The following is a 19,592-nucleotide window of genomic DNA, read 5'->3' as shown; positions in this document are numbered from 1 at the left end:
CAGCTGATTTGCAATACAGGCTTTTTATTGGTGTGATTCTGAAAACTTCCAAGACAATGAGTGCTGTATTGTGGATTGTATCCAATAATGTAAAAATTTTTCATTATTTTTTCGAACAAGAGCATTATTTTATAGTGAGAGTGGGTGATTAGGGCAGCTTTGCTTTGAAAATAATATAAATTGTGATTTTTACGTAGAAAATTGGAATCCAGAACTTTGCGACCATTTCTCTAGTTGATGTAAAAACGTTTGTACCATATTCGTGGTGTTTTCCATATTTTGACTTCTGGCATTGATAAAAAGGTCGCCTGCGTATAAGAGACCTTGCAATGGTGAGTTCATACTGGCAAAGGCATCTTTATTGCTGGTAAATAAAGTGTAGGGCTTAAAACTGATCCTTGCCGAATACCATCCTCTAGTTTTGTTTTTGTTGATCCCAAAAACAACTCCCAAAAAAGAGAGTCTATTTATCTGTTTCTTCGCAGTCGATTAGATTATGTTCTTTTGTTGCTTAAGTGTGATAAAGCTCTGGTTATACTGAGTATCACTATCACTAGATCTATCTTTATAAGTGTTATCCATTTTTTCTGTGATTTCGTTGCGAGGTAATAACCTTATCTTGAATATTGAGTGAGTTGATTTTTGAAATTCAAATGTTTTCCGATATTCGTTTTATCTTCTTTCATATGTCACTCGTATGAGTATAGCTGTTTATTTTAGAAACATAATAAATCCAGAATTGACGTTTAGCTGTCTTTATTGTTAATCTAGGTAGTTATGGCTTGAGTTTTCTTATATTCTAGTTGGTTTTCTTATGTTTGTTCCAGCTTTCGCTTGTTTTTAATGTTTAATTAAGTCAAATCAAATGTTGCTTATAATATATGTGTAAACATTGTAGCCAAATGGCATTCAACGGATAAAACTATTATACATTATTTTTATTTTAGAGTATTTATTGCGGTAGTAAACCTACCTAACGATAAAATATCAAAATTACGTAAGATATCATCCCTAGTAGGCCAGCGAATTCAGTTCCTCCGATATCGAAAAAAGCACGTACCAAACAAAACGCGAATCGGGCGAAAACGACAAAAGTGCACGAAGGACGCTGCAGCGCGTGAGAATTGCCCAATCCATCCAAATCTATCCATCTATCGCTCTCTTACTCTTCCCGTATTCTACTAGACCAGCGGAATAGGCAGCCATGATGGGGAAATAACAAGTGAAGAGAAGCACACTACGTACCGAGAGGTTCACTCTCAAACGATTCAAAGCATCGTAGTAGGCGGTAAACTCGGGCAGGTCGATGCGCAAGTGTTTTCTGCACGCTCTAAGTAAGCAGGCGGCTGTGGAGAGCGTGTGTGTCGATTGTTTTTCGACAATTGCAACCGACCGCACTCGCACACTGTTTTCTTGGCTCTCTTGATTTGCCCGTACGGTGTCGTGCAATTGTTCTAACGCGAACCGACGGACTGGACTACCGCCGATTTTTTTTAAACTGGTGGTGATTGTGTTTTGTTTTTATTTTTGTTGGTTAACAAGAGTGGTGACTATTTTTTTGGTGATGTGAATATTTAAGAATTATATTTTGGAAGGGAAACGTGAGTACACTATGAAATATTTTATAAAAAAAATATGCGCACACACAAACAGAAAAGAGTGGGATATTGCAAAATAATTATAATTATGTATTAGACATTGCAAATACCGATTTACGACATGATTTATAGGAGTAAACAAGCATAAATTCATACAAAATTGATCTTCTAGTGAAAACTATCGCTTATTTTCCTGATTGATGTACAATATTCAGAAAACAATGTTTTTCTAGCATCATTTTGTTTTCTTTACTACAAGTAGAACCAAATCTACCCGCAAAACTCCCTTAATATAGAAAATGCATTTAGGAAGAAACATATTTTTGTATTCTTGTTAATTGAAACATTTTCCAACATTAGAAAAACAATAGACGATTAATTTCGTATGTGTATGATATTTTTACTCGTGTTTTATGTTTTGATTATTAATTTTTCTGTATTTCGTTTCTATTGGTTTATTTTTGAGCCTCTAATATTTGTTTATTTCGATATAACTGTTTTAAGTCATAAATTGAAAGGGTGTTTTGAAAATGAGCATTTTTATATAACCGTTTATAACGTCTTGTGCTTGTTTATTTTTGTGAATGTAATGCACATTAGGCTGAAGTATGTCAAAAATGAGTACTTCGGGGTGGAAAAGAGAGGGAAAACGCCTGACAGTGTGGTGTCGGCGCAAGTGAAAACGCTTCTCTTCTAGTGGGAAAATTTTCTCGGAAAATGTTTGATCAATTATTGCATTAAAGTGCGTATTGATTTTGCAATTATCGGGAACCAATCAGAAATGGACTTTTTTTCTTTTCTTGTACTCTTGCTTTCTGCGCGGACAAACGTAGTTTTTAACTGGGGCTTTTTCTATTTTTGCGCATATCCCGAATTTTTTGCCATTGCGCCATTGCCATTGTCCACTTTACTAATTTTTAGTGCTGTATTGATTTTATTTATTTTAACCGTTCGGAAGGACGAGAGATAGATGTAGGTCTCTCTTACGACTATTCTTCTTACGCTCTTTCTATACGAGGCGAACAAAAAAAAAACAAATAAATGCGAATTTTATACATTGTTGACCAAATGAGAAATGAGGTATATTTTCAATGGAAAATACATAAAAATTATCGTTAGGCACTCAATAAAATGCATTACAGATTAATCATAACTGGCGCAGAATCCATTTGATATAAATATCTCGGGTACATAGAGCTCATATTCTTTTATTAGATAATAGATACATAGTTTATTGGTAATAGTAATATAAAAAGAACTTTTACAAGTTAAATATAAACATAAATATAAAGAAAGAAGTTTAGTCAATATATACTACAGAGAAATATAAAATATAGATAAATAGCTATCACAACAGATTAAAATTGGAAGAAAAATAATCATCAAATGAAAAAGGCATTCACTATAAGGTATCTCTTAATTTTTGCTTTGAATTGATAAAGTTAAGAGCTTTTATTCTAGGTATCACTATGTTATAAAACTTAATATGTAATGGCTAAATATCTTGAACCATTTCTGGATCTCTCAAGGCGGCCAAATTCTGGTACCAAATTACTGTTGTTTCTAGTGGATGCTTCTGTATTAATTATTTCTGTGAAAGGAATTACCTCTGTGATTAGAGGTGTGAGTAAGATCCACAGGTTTTGTGGTACCGTCAATATTTGTGAAGATATTATTTAAGACATATAATACCAGTCCCTTCCCATATCAGTTGGCTCAACGTTAGATTGATAAGAAAACTAAATTTTAGAGAACAAAAATAAAAGCGCAACGTAAATTTTAGAAGGTTTAATGCACTATTGATTAAACAGATTAATAATAAATTTTAAAAAAATCATACAATATGTAACATCAACAAAAAAAAATGTGAAAGTTTACTACTGAGTTACATCCCCTTTATTTTTAATGACATCCACAATTCTTCGAGGTATAGTTTTTAACAAGTTCTGACAAAATTTTTATGTAAACGAATCCCATATTTCTTGCTGTTTTTCCTTCAATTCGTTGACGGACCTGGCAGGACGTTTTCTCAAAGCTTTTTTCATTTTGCGCTACAAAGTCTCTATCGGGGACAAGTCGGGACTGTTAAAAACCCATTCCAGAAATGGTATACCATGGTCTTCAATCCATTTTAAACTCTTTTTTGAGGTATGACAACCTGCGCCGTCCTGTTGGAAGACAAAATCTTCCGCTGATTAAACGGTGTTCCTAAATCGGTAAAAGAGATTCTTCTAAAATATTTCTCCGTGTTTACAATACCATCGATAAAATGTAACTTTCCCACACCTTTAGACGACATGCTGCCCCAGATCATGACAGATTCAGGAAATTTGACTTTACTCTTCAGACAGTCGGGATGGAAAGCTTCATTTTTCCCGTGAATGACGCAACTCCTACTGTCTCCAACACACACTTCAAACCTGGACTCATCACTCCATTGTATTGACTCTCATTGCGACTGAGTCCAATCTGTATGCTCTTTTGACCATCTAAGTCTATTTTTCTTTTGTTGTAATGTTAAAAGTGGCTTTTCCTTAGCCTAAAATAAAATGAAATTTATTAAAAACAATTCGTACTATTTTTTTCAACTATAAAACTTACTTTGTAAGTACCAAATCCTAATTTGTGGCCTCTTGGTGACATGTTGATCTAGAAACGGGTCTTCCAATAACGTCACTCTATAAAACGTTTAACCCCATATAATTTGCTTGTCGATTTTTCACTATAATGCGTCTTAATGCCCTTTGATTTGCTTCGGTTATTTTTCTTTTTCATACATTTCTAGGTTTTGTGATGACCGAACCTATAGTTTTGTATCTTCTGACTATATTTCTTACACTATAGCGTGACAATTACAACATATTCGCGATTTCCGAATTGTATTTTCCAGAATTAAAAAATCTAATAATGATTGAACAAATTTTCTCATCGATAACTTTACCTCGACTCGACCCATTGTATAATCGACAAACGGCAAAAAAGCTTTACAATACTAGAAAATACATTTGACATTAACTGACAATATTATTGTTTTGATGTCATTTTTATAGCTACCTCTGGATTTAACGTAATTATAAAAAAATAAACGTATGTTGACATAAGTGAATAGCCAGGGTTTAGTGAATTTTTTTTATTGTTGAAAATAAATAAAAAACCATAAGGGTAATGTTTTTAATAAATATTAATAAAAATGCCATATTAATTAATATGGGAACTTATAAAAACATGCAGAGTATAATTTGTTTATGGTAATCGATTTAAACTGCAAATTCCAACTTCAAAGTTTTGAAGCTCTAATGTCTATTTCATTAAAAATAATAATAAAGTCACGCATAGGTATTTATACACGTCAATTTTTTAAGAGCTTTAGCCATATTGGTAGAGAATTTGTCAAAATCACTATCTGGAGTAGAATAGACAGTGATATGCGACACATTATATTTATTTAATAAAATACCTGGCATCTTACAAGTCTCTTCAAAAGAAAGTTTTTCAAAATTCAAAAGATTAAAACTTATATTGTCCCTGATATACCTACACCTCCATGAGACTTGACCATCCTGCAATATTTAGAAACCATATTATAACCTGTAATATATACACTATGTAGTTTGAGCAGTACTTCAAAATCAAAAAATGATTGAGCACTATAATGATAATGCTAATAAAAAACTATATATCTTTAAATCATTTTTAACTTTAAGAACACTTTTTAAAGAGGATCCAGTTACATAAGCATCCTCCTCTTCACAAAAAACTTTGATACTCCTGCACTCTTTGGCCAAACATCTTTGTTCCAGACTTTTTTTTAGGTTTTCTTACATAAAATTGACCTTCGCGGAACTATATGCTTCTGGTATTTTTGATTTGTGCCCCATACAATGGAATTAAGGAAATGATACAGCGAGCATCGTATGTAATGTATTATAATTGCCAAATTAGACAAACTTACCACAGAAATTAGTTCTTATAGATATAGACCAATAAATCTACTACCGACGATGTAAAAAATAATGGAAATACTTCTATTAAACATAGAAACAATGCAATTGTTCCAGAATTTTTCGTCCTCTGCTGTGACATGTCATAGCTTTTTGCCATTTTCACATGAAATTATTGATACTGTGTAATTTAGTATTTGGTGATTAGCTTCAAGTTTATATGTGGTATTGCTTCTCGCGATATATCCCTTTGGTTGAGCTCTGACTAATTCAATGGTGTAAAAGTCCGCAAGTGAATTACTACACCGTAATTCCACCTTAGTTTGCCACTTCATTTACAGTTTCTACAGCATTTATTTCTTTAGGGTAGTCTTTTGTAAAGTTTGGAACAAATCTAACAAATTGATCATAACCCTTTATAGGCAATATGAGAATAATACAATGACGCCCTTATCACCAGTTGAAAATTTTAATCCAGTAGACAAGTAAACTCAGTTTAATTCAGTAAACTTTCAAAATTTTGGCTTATCAGCTGTATTAATTTTATTTATATACCTAGATATACGTATTTTTTTAACTCATTCTCTTCGGATGCCATTAGGCCAGTAAAAGAACGTGAAATACGGCGGTTCCGTGTAATTGTCCACCGAGTTGCATAAAAAGTTGGATTTAGATTCTACTTACCCTCCACTTCACTTTTGGACTTGTGCCGTTAGTTTCTTTTTATTTTTTAAGGGTGAAAACTACCCCTATTAGAAGAAAATGGTATAATAGTTAGTAAATTAAAGCGGCTAATTGATTCAAATCATCTTTTAATTGAGTGTAGGATTGTCAATTAACATTAAACAACACGTTAGGATTATATCACAGTTTATACATTGTCTCCACTGATTTGCATGGAAATTTGGATTTAGGTTATGCTTACCCTCCACTTCAAAATTGGACTTGTGCCGTTGGTTGCTTTTTATTTTTTAGGGGTGGAAACGACACCTATTAGAAAAAAAACATTTAACAGTAAATTCAAGCAATTTGGAATTATTTAATTATACAGTGACGTTAAATTTAGATTTCTTTCTCCTTAAAACCACCCCTTGCGAAGAAGTTTTTTACTCATAACTCGGTTAACTCTTAAGCTATGAAGTACTTTGTAGAATTTTTTAAGGGCAATAAGATCTTTAATTTTTTTAAACCTTTATTTTGAAAAGAGTTGTAGTTGAAACAGCTTGAACGAGTCACTAATCACGAGTGTATACAAACTTTGAACAGCCATATCTTAACCAATTTTTGTCTTACAGAAAAACAAAAAAAAAACCAAAAAAAGGTCTCGAATTAATTCTTTATAAGACCAGTTGATAAATCTGAACTGATCCAAACAATCAGTATCAAAAGTATCAAAAGCAAATCTTCCTGTAGTACTGATGGATTATCCATAAAAATTTTCTTAAATCTTCCAAAAAATGTGTTGGAAGTCCTAAAGACAGCCATTATTATTCCTCTTCATAAGGGGTTTACAACTATAGACCTATTGCCTTACTACCGAGCCTTTCCAAAATTATTGAGAGACTTATAAAAGCCCGACTTATGTCCTTTCTCGTTGAAAACAACATTTTATCACAAAGTCAGTTCGGCTTTTTATCTAATAATTGTACCAGTGTTGCTATGTTTTCTGTACTACATGAGGTCTATCAAGAACTAAACAATAATCTTTACACTGAAACAGTTTTTTGGGACTATGCCACAGCTTTTGATTATGTAAATCACGACATTTTGATAAAAAAACTAAATTTCTACGGAATTCGAGGTATTTATTTGAATTGGCTTCAATCCTACTTGAGGAATAGGAAACAACTAGTTAAAACAAATGATACTGACTCTAGTCATAAAAGCATTGTATGGGGAGTACCACAAGGTTCAGTATTGGGTCCTCTACTTTTCCTTATCTTTATAAATGACATCACTAACTTAAAAATCGATGGAAAAATTTTTCTTTTTGCTGATGATACCAGTATTCTTGGAGGAACTCTAATATTGCAACTCTTCATGCAATTATAACTTCTGATCTACTTAAAATAAAAACCTGATCCGACTCTAATCTACTCTCTTTTAACGTGGATAAGACAGTAGCATTATCCTATAAAGGAGCTATTTAACCCTTGCTTCTTAATAACATCCAGATCAGTATATTTGATTCTGTAAAATTTCTTGGTATTTTTAGGTATTTTTATAGACAACAACCTTAAATGGTCCCGATTTGTTAAGTAAGGAACTAGCCTCAGCCTGCTATACAATAAGATCTGTTTCGAAGGAAATCAATTTAGCATCTTCCAAAATAACATATTATGCTTTGTTCGAGTCTCATCTTCGATATGGCCTTCCTTTTTGGGGTTCTAGTACAGCTGCCCAATCTGATGTTATTTTTAAATTACAAAAAAGAGCAATACGGTATCTTTTTGGCCTCAGTAGAATAACACATTGCAGAAGCTACGTCAAAAATCACGGGGTTTTAGCTCTTCCCTCTTTATATATTCTAGAAACTGTTTGCTTAATACGTCAACACCTACATGTTTTTCCAACAAGACCTAATCATGACTACTCCATCAAAAATTCAACCTTTGATGGGTATTTACCGATCCCGTCCACTAAGTTAGTAAAGAAATCTATATTATATTCGGCAAAAAAATTATACAACCATCTCCCTTTGCAACTTAAATCTACAACTTCTTGCCTTAAGTTCCGTAAATTGACAAAAGCCTATCTATCTGAAAGACCATATTATTTCGTGGAAGAGTTTCTTAACGAACAACTAAGAAATTATAGTACGTTTAGGTACCAGCAACTAAATTATTTTTATATATATTTGGGTATCACATGCAGCAACTCAAAACTTATTCGTAAGGTTTTATTATTCAATTTGCAATTTAGTTAAATTTTGCAACGGATTATAAATTTTATTATCTTTTATTTTGTGACGATTTAAGTATGTACTTTTAGTAAATTTTAATTGTTATTGTTATTTTTTTTGACTATTTGTTAGCTTTGTCCATAAAATAAAGCATGTTTCTATTTTATTATATTCTTATAGTTCATGAAATTTGAGAATTCTTCCCTGTGGCGCACCCAAGGGGGGTTTGGGGGGTTAAACCCCCCCCAGGACCCTATTCCGACACTGTTACATTCGAAACACATTTTAAGGACTCAAAATGTGGAGGTAACATCATACAAAAAAATTTCGGTGACCAACCAAAACCCCCCCAGAGGCAAATTCTAGGTACGCTACTGATCCTTCCATATTTTGGCCATCTTTCCTACAGCGACTTTTGCTGGATCACATCTACGTTTTATTTCTGCAGACCAAATACTTGACTTTCGTTTTCAACCGCTTGTATAGCTGTTTTTATTGTAAATGCGATTAAATATTTCGTGAAACTACTCGCCACTACATTCGAAACAACCTGTACACCTAACGAATGACCCCTTGGCAAATACTCAATACCAAATATAGTTTAGAAGTTAAATCAAACTAAAATTACATCCCAAATTAAGAAAAGAACAATTATGTAGGTATTCATTTATAATTTTGTGCTGTGGATGAATACTTATCTTCAAAATTTACCGAACTTTATCCATCACAACTCTTATTACCAGAGTAACACTGTTATTTAAACTGTACGCAATCTCCAATTTACATACCCTATAAGTAAAAAGGATAAAATTACTATTGGTTAACGAATAACAAATAAACATAAAAGGAATGTAAACATGTTTGAGTACTACTGTACTTTACTAACCACAGAATACCGAAATATTGCTTATGAACCAATGGTTAAAAATAGAAAAGTTCATATGGTCGTAATAATCTGAGGAGTAAATAATAAGTAATTTTTATTGTCTATAAAAAGTTGAAACCTATCGACGTGTTTCTCTAACTGTAGTGGTTATGTTTTTGTTGGTATAGGTATCTGTTTTTTTGGTACAATTTTCTTGATTTAAAAACATAAACCCTCCGGCTTTGTTCACGCTTATTACAAAAAATTTTAGGATCTTTACTTTACGATTCAAGAGTTTTTTATATATATCTTTGGTTAGAGTTACATTAGCATTAGAGGTTACATGAAAATCGATTTTTAAATAGGTATGAAAAAGAAAAAAGGCCCTATTCATATTTAAAAAGAGGGATTTTTAAAATTTATTTTATTTCTCAAAATCTACTGAATAAGTGCATACAATAATTAGTAAATAATATGATGTATGAGGAAAAGCTCGACTCAGGTTTTATCGAACAATCTTTATTATCACTTTAAATCTCTTAAGTTGTCGTTCTACTTACTCACTTATTAGATTTTTGGCGTGATCTGGGGTAGTATTTTTGAATTCATTCGAACATATTTCGCATACGATACGAATTTTTTCGTATACGCCGACTCGAATGGGTCTAAAGCATTCGAATTTCGATGCTAATATACGATTTAAGTAATTGAGGAGGTAAAATACAAACAAGCTTAAGTCACAAATAAGTAATTTTTCAGGGAGGGCGAAAAACTTGTAGCTTTGTTCTGAAAAAGGATAATGAGTTCTAATCAATGTTATGCAATAGTATTGGTTCCAAACATGCGATAAAATACTCATTTCAGTTATGGTAAAAATAGTTTAAAAAATTGATTTTGTTTTGTAAATAAGACCTTTTGCACGAACTTGGTGGAAATCAGTCATTTTACATGTTGTGCACATAAGCTGATTTACATGTAAATGAAGTAATAAAGCAATAAAGTAAAGGAATAATGGTTTTCTGAATAAACTTTTATTTTTATAAAATAATAATAAAAACATTGTCACAATAGGTAGTTAATGCAACAAACAGTTTTTTAAATATGCAAGTCACAGCGTTCATCGTCGAGGCAGTCACACATTTCTTCCAGCTCCTCACCAGCAGCTGCTCTAATGAGTTCATCAAAAATCAAACTTTTGTACCAACCAAGGTGTGGATCAGAAGTAGGCCAGTCCTCTTCAAACATTTTTTTTCAAAATTTTGTCAACATCTTTGGTTAACACATGATGAAGTGGTAGATCTTCCAGTCTCACTTGTCTTAGATTCGTTTTCCCTTTCTTTCTCAAAAATACAAAACTTCTCCTTCATACTTGTAGTTTTTTTAAGCCTCTTATTAACACAATCTTTTTGTAAGACTTTCCTTTTCCCTTTTTTCGGAGGCGTTCAATTTCTTTTTGTGTCCGGTAGCGTATTTCAATTATCTTCAGTTCATTAATTGATTGGATGACCTTATAGTATTCACTTAGCTTCTTAGTATCAAGTAGTGGCCAATCTTCTAGTGCTTTTATCTTGCCTATACTACTGTAGATGTCATGATATTCCTATTTGTAAACAACTATGTAAGTGTACATTGAAATACAGTAAAATCTTTTGGATTGATGTTTTGTGTGTTTCCAAAAAATGAATCAGTGTTCTCAGGACGATAGTATTTTTATTTTGAGAAACACAACGATCGCTAAACAACCTTAATAGTACAGAACAGCCCTGAAAATCAGCTTCTGTCAAATAGTTAAAGAGAGCCGATGATATTTCCACACTGCATTTTCCTGTCTGCTCCTCTGTCCAAGTATAGAACATGAGGTTTTGAGTTTTATGGATCACTACTTAATACAAAAGTAGAAAACCCAATTTGTCTCGCGTAAGCTTCTTTAATTAAACTTTTTGGTAGTGGCTGAATTTATTGAAGATCAAAACAAAGGCTAACAGAATTGGGAACATCCATTTTCATGAACTAAAAAACGCCTCTGCTCTTCTCGAATGATTCCGCTTTTCAACCATTAGCTGCGTCTGTTCAGCAGACCGTGCTGGTGCACTTTTAATTTGTTCTGTAAGAAGGCAGCACGTACTGCAAGTATCGGAAATGCCTTCTAAACATGTATCCTCCTAAACATGTTGCATTTCACTTTTAACTCACCTTCACACTGCTCAGATACAATCTTTTGGACTTCTTTCTGCTGTAATGTGATTCAGTTCCTCTAAGCTTTTTTATGTACACTTTAACACTTTCCTTCTTCAGATAATTCTTATTTTTGGTAGTGTCACCTCCTCTTTTGTCTTCAACAGCGTTTGCAAGACTCACTTGGTCAGTTGAGTGGCAGTTGCAGCGCTTCTATTGGTTGGTTGGAAATAAGCTGGTTTGCATGGACCAGTACAGTGGAAATAAGTTGTTTTGCATGTATAGTTGGTTTTTAACATGCTGTTATCATTGGAAATATGTTTTTTGCATTAATCAGATAGAATAAACCACTTCTTCTACAACAGAACAATGCATTGGCACATCTAACTCAACTTTGATTTTTGTGTGACTTAAGACTGTTTGCATGTTACCTCCTCAATTGTTGTTTCAGTCATCAATGGGTCCGTGTACGTCAGATAAGATTTCAGCTGAAGATTTTTAATCGATGTTGTAAATATTTTTACATTGAATTTTGTTTTCAGTGGCTGATTTAAATAATTTTTTAATAGAAAGAAATATAGTTAGGTAATGCCCTTGCAGAGGCAGAAATATTAGCGGAACAAAGAGGCAGAGTTTACCATCCCTTTATTCACCCTCTAGAGAATTATTCTGATGTACAATTTCAAAAATTGTACAGATTAACAAAGCTCCTCAATGAAGTTCATAGAGACTTCTTTCTTAGCTCCTGGAAGAGCATTTAAATTTTCGCTCACGTGGATCCACAATGCTTGAGCCGTTTTCCAAGTAAAATCATTTATAAATTTGCCCGATTTTAACATTGGATGCGTCTCAATAAATTCGACCAGCTCTTTTTTTGTTTAGCCGACACTGAACCACCATATTACATGCGCTTTTTTTACTCCCTTGAGCTAATTTACAAAAAACAAATTGTTTTAGATGTCAAAATCACCATAAAATAGGTTAAGTAAAACTGTCAATTATTCTTCTATTTTTTTTTTATTTGAGTTTTGGTTATTTGAATTTGCAGTGTTGCCGGTGCAAATTCTTCTCGTATACGTATAACGTTTCGAAAGATCTTTAAAAATACACATTCAGAATCGTATACGAAATTTTTCATTCGAGTTAACTCGTATACGAAAAAATTCGATTGAATTCGACCGCTGATAATGCGGTATTAACATATTTTGTTTAATAGTCGAGTCACTGTGTAACAAAAGGGTCAATACCTCTAAATTTTTTATAACTGAATCTATTTTGCCAAAAAATTGGAATTAGGCGTATCTAACTCCCCTCTTCAAACGTTATATATGCGTTAGGTGAGCTTTTTATTTTTAAGAGATGTAAAACCACTCCTAATTGAAAACAATGAAAAAAATGCATTTTTTTAAATTTCAAAAAACTTTACTTTAAAACCAAAATTTTTTATAAATAAACATTTTAAACCGGTCAAACTTACAGATCATATAAAGAATACATAAATAAAGTAAATTGTAAAGCTGTAACGATTATTTTCATTTGGAATGCTAATTAGGGGTGATTTTCACGATGTTTTTACCACCAAAAAAGGATCAATTTTATTTTAAGCATTAATCGCTTAGTTTTGATCCTAAAAACTTTTAAACAAACAATTTTAAACACTTTTGATGAGTTTTCCCCGAATAAAGCCTCATTTTTTGGTAATTTTACGTTGAAATATTCGATTAGGAATTTTAATAATAAGAACCTACTTTTTGTTTTTTTATAAGCTACATTTTTGCTAAGAATATTTTTTTAAATTTTCAATTTTTGAGTTATTTGTGAAAAACCATCTGAAAACGTGGATTTTATTTTGAAGGATGAACATTTTTAGTCGCAAGTAACTCAAAAAGTATTGACTTAATGAAGAAACTCTATGGAATAAAAGTTTAGAAAGTTAGAAAGTTAGAATTTATCCATTTCCGGACTTATTTTAAACGTATGTTTTCTTATCCCCGAGATGGGGTGGTTTTCACCCACCAAGTAAAAGCAACCCTGTGCTTAAGTCCAAAAGTGAAGAGAGGGTAAGACGAACCTAAATCCACATTTTTAAGCAAATCGATCGTGGCGAGGGAAATTACACTCCAAAACGGACATTTACTGGAGTATAATCAAAAATCTAGCTAGAACAATCCAATTATTACCGGTTTTGAAGTGCGTGCATTAATATTACCTGTTCTGTTTAGATATACTTTTGTTTTTATACTTTTTCACAAATAATTTCAACAAATAAAATTTTTTAGATGCGTTGTTACCATTACTATAGATATTTCCGTGTCAAAACAACTATTTTTACGCCAACGCGGTTGTCTAGTTACTCCCCGACATGAATAGATCGCAGTAGGTAGAAAATAACCGAATTTATGTGACAAAAAATCATACGAAGATGTACCCGACACGTAGAATACGAATTAAAATAAGAATTCTTTTTATTACAGGCAAGTGTGAATCACTTGTGATATTAAAAATAATACCACTCGCTGAAAAAATGCTATAAATTAATGAATATGACACAAAAACATTGAAAATAAAATCATCTGTCTCAGTGAAATATGAACGAGTTCTTTTAATGTCGCGTTTTATCTGATTTTTGTGCTCTAATATTAAAAAATGAGATATATTTAGTTGTTTGACTAGTAAGTTTATGTACGAGATAAACAAGAAATTAATGCGATTAAAAAGTGACGAAAAATATTTTAAAATAACGCAGTAACTAATAAAATAATAAAAACAACACTCAAAAATTTTAATGAGAAAATGAAAACATAATTACCTTACAGTGTAATCAAGAATTGGATTCATACTCATAATCACTCTCGTTGGTATTTTCATTTGGATTTTAAATAACTGGCTTAATTGCTTCGATGTGATTTTCCCGCATCCAACATTCTTCTATTAACTTTTCACATTTCCTCACACTTTTTTCCCAAATTGCAGAAGTAACAGTATTCAATGTTTGTTGCCATGTTTTCAAAACTACAGCGTTACTGCAACCATTACGTCCAATATAGTTATCGTAGTAAGTTTTGCATATTCCCCAAATATGTTCAATGGGACACAACAGTATAGGGAGACAAACGTTGCCAATGCGTATTGCGTATACATCGATAGCTCCAAAATGGAAGAAGGCTCAGGATGCGGGATATACTCCAGATCACTAAACCTAAGAATAAAGTGTGGTATGGGTAAAAATGTCAGCTTAGTTCAGACAGAATTGGCTGGTATCGCCATAGCCGCAAAAGAGATAACCCAAAAAGGTATAGCCGGGAATCATGACAGATACAATATTGTAAATATTGACATTGAGGCTAAAGCAAGAATCTATAAGACAGCTATAATATCTACTACGACCATACTAAAACGCATCAACTAGATGAGAAGCATCGAAACCCAATAGCTCAATATTACGAACAACATATGTAAAGCTACTTCGAAGAATAGCTGGAAAGACACTCGTAGACAGAGAGAGAAGCCAAATTGTAGATACATGCAATCTAAAAACATCAAACAACTGGGTATTAATAGAAAAAAGCAGCACATGAATAGGAAGAAAGAAGGAAACGTGGTGCGAATTGCTAGAGACAAAGTTCTCGGGAAAGCTGAATCGACGGTCAAAGTAGAAAAGATCTACGGAGATAAAACAGGCAATTTATCTAAAATCAAGAAAGAAGAAGAAATAAAAAAGGAAAAGGCATTATTTTTGTAAGAATTCCAGAAAGACTCTTTTAGTTGACTAATCGTATTGTCTTAACGGAGTAGATAATTCCTCGTTTAAAATAACTATTTTTCCAGCACAATGTGCCCATTAATAAAAGCTCTTTGGCATTATCTAGATTTCTTCTTCTTAGAGTGTCATATCCCTAAGGAACGTCGGCGACTACCATGCTTATAATATTGTTATACTGATCTCGGTCTTGCTCTACGTGTAGCAATTGGTCCGCTGTCAAACCTGTCCACTGCCGCAAATTCCTCAACCATCTAGATTTAGAAAACCTTTATTAATCATATTAACTAGCAGTTACACTGACTACCGTGTCTTCATTATCATCATAAGTGGCTCGACAATCCGTTGTGGATCTTGGCCTGCTCACAAAAAATTCGCCACTCCCGTCGATTCCTATAGTTCTTACACTCCAGTTGATCACCCTTTTTATACAACGGACATTATTATTCCCTTTAGTCTCTCTTCTGGGACCAATTCATTCTGCCATATAAGTACTATTAGTGTATGGATTGCTTCAAAAAATTGATCATCACCTTTTTTATACATTTCCGAACAGATTTCATCTCCTGGGGCTTTATTGTCTTTGAGTTTTAAGATGGCATTTGACACTTCTTCTATTGTTGGGTCTTCACTGTGTAGTTGACGTTGCAGTTTGTTGATTGTCTGTTGTAATTGATGTTGTAACCTGCTTCAATATCGTTTATATTTAGATGTTCGCTGAAATGTTGTGCCCATCTGAGTTTTTATCATGTAGAATTTCACCGTTAGTGTCTTTATAAATTTTTAATCGTGGTTTAAATAAACTTTGTATCTCATTGAGAGTGTTCTGTTCGTAATCACTTTTCTTACGTCAATGAATACGTTTTTCCTCTCTTCTAAGACGTCTATACTCTTCTTTTTTTCTCCGTGTACAACCTGCGTCGATGGTTTTTTGATATGCTGCGTTCTTTCTATTAAAAAATTAAAATAGCGATGATGATTTCCAACCTCCGATAGGAGAAGCAACCTGCAGAAGAAGTTCTTTCTATTTGTGGCCATTTAGCACTCATGATCAAACCAATAATTTCTTTTTTCTGACTTGGTTTTACCCAATATTTCAAACGATTTCTGTAACACAATATCTCGTACATTTGGCCATAGTTGGTTAACGTCTTCTTCTTCTTCTAAGTTTTCTATCCTTATTTTATCCTCTATTTGCTGTCTGTATACATTTGCTATGTCGGGATCTTTTAGTTTATTAATGTCGATCTCTTAATTTCCCGATCTCCATTTCTAAATTGGATATTCTCTCTTTAAATCGTGCTTTAACTAAATAGTGATCACTATTTATGTTTGTTCCTCTAAAAGACCCAACATCTAATAAGTTAGAGCAGTATCTTAATGTATCTCTAGTATCTAGTATCTCTAAATTAATAACAAATTTTAGCAATATATTAAACAGATACGGCGAAAGTACACAACTATGTCTCAGTTCTTTTAAAATACGCCTTTCTATGATATACTTACAGCACGTATATTTTACAATGATACGATGACACCCAAAAAAGTGAATAACATCACTTCCTTCATATTTACCGAAGCAATAAAACGTTGTTTTAATCGGACACTTAACGAGTTTTACCTCGATCTTTTATTTAATTAAAAATTATTTATACTCAGCGTACTACAACTATCTAAGAATTTCCGGATAACTAAATGACCGCATAGCCAGTGCGCCCAATTAAAAAGTTAAAACATATCAGCGTACTTGTTATATTCATAAAGCGTAAATTTTTTTTCGAGATATCCCTTATTAAAATTTCCTACTGGCGATATGTTTGCTCATCTCTTAAATTGTAAAAGAATGTTGGTAATTATCTCTGTAATCGCCGTACAGGAGTGGGACAAGCTCAACGGGCATTAAAGAACTCTTTCACGATTTTTTGATAGCACTTTAAGTATAATAATGTATTCAAGGAAATTCTCAGGTGGCGTAATTTTTTGATAACATAATTTATGATTTTTTAAATTTAGATGAATTTGATTTACAGCATAATTCGTTTTGTTGTGTTAAAAAAGGTTAAAAATCTACACTATATCAGAAAAAGGATAAAAAGAGATAAACTTTTCTACTAAGTTGAGATCTACTTACATTTTTGGATAATACTAACTTTATAAAAGACCTGGTCATGGTGAATTTCGAAAACATTTTTCTGAAGCTATTTTTTTGTGGCATTTTAAATTAATTACTATTTAAATGGGAATAAGCCACAATTAAAGGTTAAAATACGTTTATTGACGTTTCAATTTCCACTTCGGAAATCGTTCTCAAAATACAATGTTTGTATTTTGAGACGATTGAATGATTTCCGAAGTGGAAATTGAAACGTCAATAAACGTATTTTAACCTTTAATTGTGGCTTATACCCATTTAAATAGTAATTAATTTAAAATGCCACAAAAAATAGCTTCAGAAGAATATTAAGAAACCGTTATGGGCCCAGCGTTATTTGAAAACATTTGTCCGGAGATAGTGCGGTATTCTTACAGGAAAGTGCTGTTGGAATTAGATGCAAATCAAAGGATATAAATCAGACAAAAACTTTATTATATATACCAATAAACTGAGAAGATCAAAAAGAGAACCGTAGAGAAGGCATTGCGAGGGGATAGAACATACTGCAGAAATGGCAAGGCTCCATAAAGTTCTTTTTAAGGCCCCTCACATAAGTATACTTTCACCAAAAGAAGTCAGGTGAATATACTCGAAATGATGTAGTCTGAAAGTCTGAAACCAAACTGGTACTACCAGCATATTAGACTGAAGATCATAAGTTATGGTTCTGGGGAAAATTGGCGTGTTAAAAAAAATGTATATCAAAAGTCAAATAAGCAATAAACTTATTTAAGCAATATAAGTCGCTTGGTCCGGACGATTCGGATCGGATTAGGAAATCCTTAATCCACTGTACATCCATGATCTTTTTCAACATGTTCCCAAAAAAAAGGAACGAATTCTCTAACCTAATGTATGGATATGCCATATCAACATCCACTTACAACCACACAAATCCAAACATATTCCCATTACTCTACCAACTCACCCTAAGGGAATCACTCGTCATCCCACAACCCTTTAACGCATAATCCAACCAAAACACTAAAAATTAAATGCTCTCGTCACGCTTATTAAGAGTGGCTAATCAATCCACAAAGGATAGGGAGAGACTAGTTTTCTGCGGTTTCGCTCATTTCCCAATTCTGGAAGAAAGCGTTTATTATCCACGTCGCTTTTTGTTTGGTGGCGGATTTGGACTGAGAAGATCAACCCATGTAAGCATAGCTGGAATTTACGAACCCAATCCAATCTCGAAAGGATAACCCATACCTTAAAGGGGATTCATAACTTGTTCTGTTCCGATGGAATTTATCCAGAAGCAAAAGACCTTTTACAGGAGGGAGAAGAATCTTTGTACAAACAATTTTATATGTGGTAGTGTAGGTCAACATTGAACTGGGTACATAACAAGAGCATGGAAGCCCATATGTCTGATGTAATTTCTACTGGAGACTCTAGAAAAGCTGCTCAACATGCACATTAAAGATGGTTTATTGGTTGAAAGTCCGTACATCAGCAATAATATGCGTATATTACGAAAACAGCACTGCATTATCAAAGTTTTAGTACTGTTTGGGAAAGTATGTACTATTTCTTTTCATATTTTTACTATTAATATTTCTGTTACGGTACTGTAATGTGATCTAAATTCAATACTATTCTAACGACTTTGGTAAAACATATTGTTTCCTGTAAAATCCGGCTCGAAGGACCAAATGTTTTGTATAAAACTTAATGAGGTCGCTGGTTAAATGATATTCGATAAATAATAATGACGAAAAAATGAAATAATTTGTTTGTAAATCAATTAGCGAAAAATAGCAAATATAACTGTCAATAAATTAGGAAATTAACTGGTCTTACTCATTATTGATGTTTGTACAAAGAATATAGACTTACCTTTTGAAATATTGGAATCGTAGCCAAGGAAATCTCGTTGGTACCGTCGGGGCGTCCGCCGACGCGGCTCTATGGCACGAGAGCCACAAACTTCGTGTGTTTCGTTCGCTGTCTTGTTAGGAAGTGTCTTGAGTTGAGACTTAAAACGGTCAGAAAAGAACCTCCTAACCGTTGCGTGTGGTCTGTATACCAAGAGGGTACACCAATAAATCACTCTATTGTGTTGCGATAATTGTTCTGGTAATACGAACCGTACACTTGTTTCTATATTGGCGACACAAAAGAAGTCAAATTCTTCGTACTTCAAACATAATACATGAGACAACCAGTTTAGCAATTTTACGAAATAACCGG

At 32.9% G+C, this 19,592-nt stretch overlaps 1 protein-coding gene across 1 annotated transcript in view; it reads left to right on the top strand.

The window, feature by feature from the left end:
- Positions 1-1,267: 1,267 nt before the first annotated feature.
- Positions 1,268-19,592, top strand: part of ab (BTB/POZ-zinc finger protein abrupt) — a 146,494-nt gene continuing 128,169 nt past the window's right edge. The window contains exon 1 of the mRNA XM_072534148.1: positions 1,268-1,601. The gene's annotated coding sequence lies outside the window, so the exon portion shown is untranslated. The remainder of the gene's footprint in view (positions 1,602-19,592) is intronic.

Source organism: Diabrotica undecimpunctata, chromosome 6, assembly GCF_040954645.1.
Source record: "Diabrotica undecimpunctata isolate CICGRU chromosome 6, icDiaUnde3, whole genome shotgun sequence".
Taxonomy (NCBI): Eukaryota; Metazoa; Arthropoda; class Insecta; order Coleoptera; family Chrysomelidae; genus Diabrotica; species Diabrotica undecimpunctata.
This window is presented reverse-complemented; position numbering and strand designations above follow the sequence as displayed.